Raw genomic sequence first — 8,611 nt, 5'->3', positions numbered from 1 at the left:
GGAAAGCACCCATGTCCTATCGATACAAAACAATTTGTAAATATGTCCTCTATATTGTTGAATATCATTTAAATTTCTAACACTGCAAAATAAAATATTGTATTTGCATGTGGGTGCATTGTGAGGCACAAAACAGACCTAGACCTCATTCAGCAACGAAAGACAGATCCACCCAGCTCTACACCTCTTCAGAAGTCACAAATTTAAGAACCAGACCCATGCATTTCCCATAATAACAGGCACATTCACTCAAAAGTAGCACAGCACAAACTGTGACAGTGACAGTTGGGAGTGGTTGGTGGTTGCCGGGGGTGACAGTGGGGAGTGGTTGGTGGTTGTCGGGGGTGACAGAGTGAGAGGAGTGTGATACTCAGGACCGCTGAGAGAGATCCCTGTGTCTGGATAGACATCTGGATAGATATGGCGATAAAGATGAAGGATGAGGTGATGGAGAAAAATGATGAGGTGGTGACATGTGGACAAAACCACGTTAAAAAAGGGCACTTACGTCGGGAAGTAATGCTCTTCCCCTGAGGAGGCCTGCGCTATTGCCCAAATGCATGACAAGAACCTTTTTAAGACCTTAAGTATCTTGATTTGACTTGAATGCATGAGTATCATGCACGGGTTAACTTGTATATATATATATAACCAAGAAAAACTGATACCGTACACGGGGCGCTTAACCCAATATTGTATAGTAAGTGTATACAAGGTCAAATGTTATGGTAAGCACAAAGTCCAGTTAACAGGAGGCAGCCAGTCCTAAATCAGATGGTGAGTGTGGATAATCTAGAAAAAAGTAAAAAGAACAGGGCGCCACATAGTGTATTACCAGATATACATGGGATAAAATCTGTACTGTAGTAAGTTCCCAGATAGGGAAAACCGTGAAGTGAATACAGCACACACGTGAGTGAAGTGACTCAATTCCCAAGTGAGATCACCACTAGTTAAAGTTTCTGCGTACCAGATAAGAGACTTTGAAAAGCACAACTGACATGTTGGTGATGTTTTATGTATCTGCTTGGACAACCAATGTTAACTTCTCCTCAGCAGAATGACACCGATATCAGCTGGAACCTCAGATCATAAGCAAAAATAGAAAGATGCTGGAATAGTGTAATACTGTGTAAAACAGTTTTAATTTAAAAACAGTAAGTAGCCCACTTACATAAAAACACTTGAAATATACATATAAAGGTTTCTTTAACCAGTACTCATCTGGACTGCATGGAATCCAATAGAATTGGCAACATAAAGTTCTTTCAGAATCCCCACAACCGCTTAGCTGGAGGACAAATAACGACCAATGTCCATAAATCACCAGATGAGCTGACACAATCCTCAACGCGTTTCGTCCGTGTAATGTATGGACTTCATCAGGAGGAGCACAAATAGATAGATGTACATAGCACCAGGGTTCCAGTTTATATGCGCTGCCGCCATTGCAATAATCGGCACTGAGTGACGTCATATATATATCTGTATCTACTCCTTTATACCGCTAAGTTTTAATATTTCGCTTTTAATATATGCACTTTTAATTTATACGGTTAAAATGTTCTTTTAATGTGTGTTTTTTTCATTCATCTCATGTCTATTTTGGAATATACTAATCCTCATTACAGTCACTACTGACTACACATATGAGCTGTGCCTTCCCTAGTTAGTATTTATTTCTCTCTCATTTTTTTCCCCAGTAAATGTCCTCAGAAGGTATGTGAATTGTATACCGCCAGCAAACACAGGAGACAGACCAATCCCACTGAATGACCTATAGAGGGCTGTGCACAGGAGATTCACTCTCAATTTGATGGTTCATGAACATGTTTGCAGGGAAGAGTGAGATAGAAGTCCAAGGGCTAGATTTACTAAGCTGCGGGTTTGAAAAAGTGGGGATGTTGCCTATAGCAACCAATTAGATTCTAACTTTCATTTATTTAGTGCATTCTACAAAATGACAGCTAGAATCTGATTGGTTGCTGTAGGCAACATCTCCACTTTTTCACAGTTTAGTAAATATTCGCCTTGGTTTAGTGTGTGAATTGCAGGGATCTTATTTTCACTTCTTTATAATAAAAATTGTCTTCTTGTTTTTCACTTTAATTTTGTTGGTGGCAGAGTCACATTACAGGTGGGAACAGGTCTGACATGACTGATCCTGATTTCAGGTGTTACACCACAAACACCTGCAATGTCAGTAAGGGTGTGAAGACTTTTTATATCCATGTAGTGCTGGGGGTCCCTGGGGAGAGGCCATAAGTGAAGTGTACACTTGTGCTAGTGGATAATAATGTTGTGGGAGATGTCAGGATGTCATTACCGTGCTCCTAACCAGAACCAACATAGTCTTATCTCATAGACACAGAGGATAGAGGATTATACAACTATACAGGACATTATGGAGGATGTTTATGTTTGTGGATAGACATATAAATGGTGGTGTCTTGCTGCTGTCATTTCTATCTATATTCTCTGGTTCTATCTAGAAGTTCTAGTTGTGTACAAGGTGAGAGTATGACAATGTCACCAGAGAGTTGTATTAACCTCTCAAAGAGAAAAGTTGTTTATTACTAGAGATGAAAGTCATTGATGTAATTACATTTCTTCCAGCAACGTGATGTCAGTAATTTATTCACTGCACTAACAGATGTGCTGGGAGATGTTATCCCGTGTGCTTATAGTACAGTACATGCTCTCATCACACATACTGGTTATCAATGCATGAACAGGGAGAGGAGCGTAAGGACATATAGCAATAAGTTTCTTGTTACCTTTGGGTCAGTTAAGTGACTATTTATTTTATTTGATGATTTACAGTATTCTTATGCAGGTCCCCTGCTATAGAGCAATGTGATCCAGCACCAGACCATTCAGTGCGGGGACTATAGTGGCTTCCAGGATAATGAATAAAAATTGGGATCCTGTAGTGACAACTATAACATCCTTATGATCCTAGTATAATATGGAGTTTAATTCCACCTTACAAATAAATGATGGTGATATGATGGATATCAGGGTAACACTCTGCCTGGGGGTCAATCTTGTCTAGAACTGGCCCTAGTTCTTGGAGCCTTGTTTATTTCTTATATAATCGTGAGAGTATTGGATATTGTGACTGTCTTTATTTCATATGTAATATTTGTTTCTTTTTATGTTTTTATAGAATGTGTAAGACAAAGACTTGAATTAAAGTATTGACCAAAGTCCAGTACCCAGCACCTTGAAGGATATGAAACAATCAAGTAGTTGTGCTGGAGTAAACAGGCTCTGTGGCCCCCGGGTACTTAGGAAGCACCCCCTACATGTTCTCTCTCCACTATTTGGGTACCACATGAGGCATATTCTTGCTGCTGGTCCACATTAAACAAAGAAAGCCACAATTGAGGCAGTTCCTCCTAACCTAAGGAGGAAAATTCTGTATCCCGTCACTCTCTGTTATCATTACATGTTACTCCATTCAGTTGTCAGGCTTGTAAATGTCCCTTATTACCAGCAATTTGCATGGGTGATTAAAATTCTAGAAATTGTAACATTTTCATTTTGTCCCACAAAGGGATACAACATCAAACGTACTAATCTCTGTGTGATATACACTGTGGATGTATGGGGCTATATCTGTTCATTCTGTGAGGGCAGAGAGACATTACATGGTAGTGCCGAGGAGTCATCACACCAAGGACATGGTTGTATTGAAGATCTACTGGACCCATCTCAGATCAGCTGCTGGACCCAGAGTGTTCAGCTGTCATTGCTGTTACCATCTCTGTTCCTCCGGTGCTGATGTCTGCAGCCTCCTTGATGGTAGCACCAGCCGCCACACCATTTGTGGACATGTGAAACAAGTGCCCTGGCTCTGTGTCCAGCAGTGAGTATGATGCCAAACAAACATACCAGGCACACAGCTACTCTGAGCTGGTGGAAAACCAAAGAGTGCCCGTGCGGCATAAACGTATCCAGCAGACAAATGGATACAATTGTGCAAAATTTTATGTCCTGTGTATACACATATTATAAATAGCAAATTACCCTGATCATTTAGTTTCTTTCCTTCTGTTTAAGCACTATTTTTATAATAAACATAACAAATAATAAATGTCTTATGAAATAACGAATACACACACAGTATGAGCATAAAATTTACTAAATATGAACTATATTTAAACTACAATTTCTAATAATTAATTAATAATGATTATTTGCTTCATCCAGCAGGTTCAGCAACTTGTTTCATAAAACACTTCAGGCAATGAGGTCTGTAGGTGCAAAAAGATAAAATATCAATGTACATTGTGTTAGTTTACCTCCTTTATTCATAGCGATATTTCAATATTATGTATTAACAATAGTAATAAAGGAACACATAGTAAAATGGTCCTGTAACCCATAGCATCCATTTATATAAAAGCTTTCAATAATGTGACTACACCAGGCTACTAATGGCTGAATGGGTCCCATGGAAAGTCTAATGTGAGACCTGAAGACTCAGGTCGGAGCTGGTGAGAAATGTAAGTCCTCATGTTACTAATCTCCGCAGAATATAAAGTGTTGTAGAGTCACATGTATAAGAGCGCTCCTTGCTGTGCAAAGGGAAACATGGACATATCTGCTTTACAAAAGGACATGTCTCACCAGCTCCGAGCTGAGTCTTCAGGTGTCACACTATACTTTCAATGGGACCAGTGTTACACCTCCCACTCACGTGTGTGCGTGTGCCCAGTGTGTGTGACAGGTCGGATGCACATAAATGATCTGATCTGGTCAGAACCTGACCGTGCATTGATAACACATAAATATATATTATGCAAAGTCATGCGGGCATCTAAGTACATGCACACACTGGATTGTGGACCAATCACACAATCTATGTGCAGGACCCAACAATACCTTAAATGGTCCTGAAATAATAATACTGGTCAGTATGTGATAATATTAATCATGAAACATGATAATTACCTGATTTTGGGGTGATGACACGCTGGGTAGGTTTCTTGCCTCAGGATTGCTGATAGCTTCAACTACCTCTGTCTCTACGCTCTGCAAAACATACATAAATACATTATACTTCTAGATAAGAGTAGTAAGACTAAAGGACTGATTGTATTACACCACCAGCATGAAACAGGACTGTATGTACTGTGACAGAAGCACTGGGAAAGAAACGAATGGCAGGTATATAAGACCTAGATTTCTGTCATTTATATTTTTAACCACTGGAGAGAGATTGCTTAGGTGTGTGGGGAAAGCTTCCCAGTGCAGGTTTCAAAGCAGACTAACTAGGAGTTGCACCTGCGTGCTGCCTTTAAAAGGCTGCAGCTCTGATCACACCCTCTGTCATTGTCTGGGAAGGAGGTCAGGTGGCTCCTGAGAGAAACTGCAACTTTGAACGGGATAATGTGACAGAAATCTGCACTATCCACGTATACACCGGACAAGTATAATTATATAACACCTCTCACCACACTGACATGTGGACGACCTCTAGGAAACATGCATCCAATATTTAATCATATTTTTATTCCAGAGTATGAGATCATTATGTAGATACCCCGGTGTATCCCCATAATAAGTCGCCTTCTTGTTGTCATTTTGTTACTCACCATTGTAAAGCAGCAGGCTGCGTACAGAGGAGTAGATATACACCCGATAAAGATGTCACCAGGACCACAATACTAAGCACCGTTATTAAAGAAATGTAATAAATAGTGGATGGAGGAGAGACAGTAATCACCTGTGTGTATAATTCTGTCTGCCTTGTTCTTTATCAGAGTAACTTATACCTAGACATGTATGTTATAACTTAATACACAAGTAATATTGTCATTAATAATTACTAACAATGACAGAAATGTGTTTCTTATATATCATTACTTAGCCCTATATAGGAAACGGATGTGTATAAATGTCATTCTGCGCAGTGCTATGCTGTATTATATTTGTATGACATTTCCTCCTATGTGCACACTACCATCGCTGTCCATGTAGTACACGGTCATATTAAACAGTACTATGTCCCATCTGTGCAAACAGCGATCAAACATTCAGAGATATATATTGTATCCAATTTATTACATCACTAATAGATCCGCAATTACATAGATCTAATAGTAAGAACTACATAAGACTTGTTAGAAGTTACGGTACACTTTGTCTGCAGTATAAGACCCATTTTTGTGGGAATCTGACTAAGTATTAGTGAACTGTGGCTTCAGAAAAATGGTCGTTATTCTTCTTACTTATGTTTTGGCTCTAGTGTTTCTGTTACACTAGGAAAAAAGTAAATGCAGTTTCTTGGCTGCTAAAAGTGAAGCACTGGGAGAGTAACTGTAACACTAATTGTATTATTTTGTGCTATTTAATTGGATGTAAGGTGAGATTAGTAATCATGTGTAAAGTTATATTAACTTACTAGGTATTATGTTAGTTTGGAAAGATGGTCAAGATTGATGTAATTAAAGGTGGTTAATATTAATGTGGGTTTTTAATGTGCAGCTTACATTATGCCTAATTGGGTTTTTTTCACCTATGTTATTACATTTATATACATTGTGCTTTTTGGCCTTTGTGCTGTTCTGTAAATACAATTACTGGCATGTTAGGTAAAGGTGCTGTACAGTTATATACAAGTGACACGTCTGCACCATAAAGTCATGTTCTTTCACAGTGTCCTAATACCAATTGCTGGGAGAAGCCACGTTCCTGTCTACTGTCCAGTTCTTTTACATAAAGGATACGTGCAAATCATCTCGGCTCCCACATCCTCCATCCAGTTCCCCAGGATGTACATTATGGAGAATACATGGAGGATGGCCGAGTGCACACATAGGTTGCTGAAGAAAATTATGTTCAGATGAGCTTTCTTCATGCACGTAGGGTTCTATAGAGACAAAACATAAAGTACCACATTCATTAATGTTAGTGATGGTATTATAATTCAATTAAAAGAAAAATACAGGTAACAGATGTTGGGCAGTGCCCCCATATTAGCTGATGATCTCTCTGCCATAAGTACGGTTAGCGGAAAGATGGCAGCCATGCTTGTGTTGCCTAGCAACATGATGCACTGCAGGAGGGCACTGGGAGAACTAGAAGCCATTGATTTGGCTACTATTATGAATACTACACACGTTATAATGTCACTGTTGTGGTAATTATCATGTACCTCTGCTGCCGATGGCCAAGCGCCAATGATAGGCCAGTCGATGGCCCTCAGTCTTGTCATTGTATCGAAGCAGCAACCTGCAATGACAATACAATATGTCACTAATAATACCCTACTGATAAATTATATAACAAGTACAAACAATTTATAGAGAAGGATGTCCCCTAAGGACCAATATACCTGTGACCAAACTCATATTAAGTTATTGTATAAAAGTGGCGATATATTGGAGTAACTGGACCCCATGACCAGTTTTGCTGTATTAAACTTACAGTTTGTGATGCTAAAATGGGAATTAGAAAACACAACTTTTCTGATTGTTCAGTATACACAATGTTAATAACAATTAAATTGTTAAAAAAAAGTGTCAGAAAAGTTATTTTGAACTAAACAATGTGCGCTCAGGTAATAAGATAATAATCTTCCATTTTTCTGATGCATGAAAAACAGAGTTTGCTGTAATTGTGATGAAACTAATGGGAAACGTGAAGCGTTATATAATGTTATCTCCCTTGTGCCCATTGACTAGTAATATTAATATCACAGTGCTCACCTCTCCAAGATCTTCTAAGATTGACATAGGCCACAACTATAGTCAGCAGTACCTGAATGTGGAAAGTCAACCCGGCTGATAGTGGGACTGCTATGGTGTGGTGTTGAGCCAGCCAAATACATCTAAACAGGAAGAAAATATATCTAATGATATGCAATAATCTCATTACTATTACTGTATCCGACCAACATGGAATGTATCCGCTCACAATCTAGGCTTGGACGTGTCCTAATATTCCTTTATTTTACTTTATTCCCTCCATCTTATTCATAGATATAAACATGACTGAGAACTCATCACAGAGGGATAAAGAAACAGGTAAGAACTGTACAATGAAAGGCCATAGTAACATCCATGACCACATGACACAGTGTGTGGCCCCGCAGCATAGGGGGCCCTGAGTTCAGAGGAGAATACTCCCTTCAGTCTGACTGTAAAGTGATTTATACAGGGAACATAGAATAGCCTAGACAGGTCTGTCAGATTGGTAGAGATGTGATTAGTGTATTATAATGCTGGATATTATAAAACATAAACTTTGGTATGTAAAATCCTCTTTATAGCTAAACTGCTGTTTACAGGAAACTATAATTACATAGTGGAAAATACATGATTAATTCAGTAATTGAAACATCACAGCTTCTGAAGACTTGGATACAACTTTTGTTTTATTTTTTTTCTATGAATTATGTAACTGAGCATCCTTCCTCTGCTGGAAAACGAGTAACTGCTGGAAATAGAGCCAGGAGAGTTGTTACCCATGTTCAGTGGTAGCTGCTGTCATGAAGGTAGCAGTGTAGATCTCCAAAGGAGTTGGCAACAGCAATGTCAGTTGACAGCCATGACAGTTAAGCTCACTGGGTCCAGCAGCTGAACTGAGATGCTACATAGCA

At 39.0% G+C, this 8,611-nt stretch overlaps 1 long non-coding RNA gene across 1 annotated transcript; it reads right to left on the bottom strand.

Moving 5' to 3' along the window:
• Window positions 1-4,182: 4,182 nt before the first annotated feature.
• Window positions 4,183-8,286, bottom strand: LOC142109441 (uncharacterized). Its single transcript, XR_012680375.1, has 6 exons — window positions 7,719-8,286; window positions 7,166-7,242; window positions 6,738-6,880; window positions 5,604-5,675; window positions 4,960-5,040; window positions 4,183-4,259 (listed from the first exon to the last, which is right to left on the bottom strand). It is a non-coding gene; the product is annotated as an uncharacterized LOC142109441 (long non-coding RNA).
• Between the last annotated feature and the right edge of the window lie 325 nt (window positions 8,287-8,611).

This window comes from Mixophyes fleayi, chromosome 12 (genome assembly GCF_038048845.1).
Source record: "Mixophyes fleayi isolate aMixFle1 chromosome 12, aMixFle1.hap1, whole genome shotgun sequence".
NCBI lineage: Eukaryota > Metazoa > Chordata > Amphibia > Anura > Limnodynastidae > Mixophyes > Mixophyes fleayi.
The sequence above is the reverse complement of the archived record's forward strand: the minus strand, read 5'-3'. Positions and strand labels throughout refer to the sequence as shown.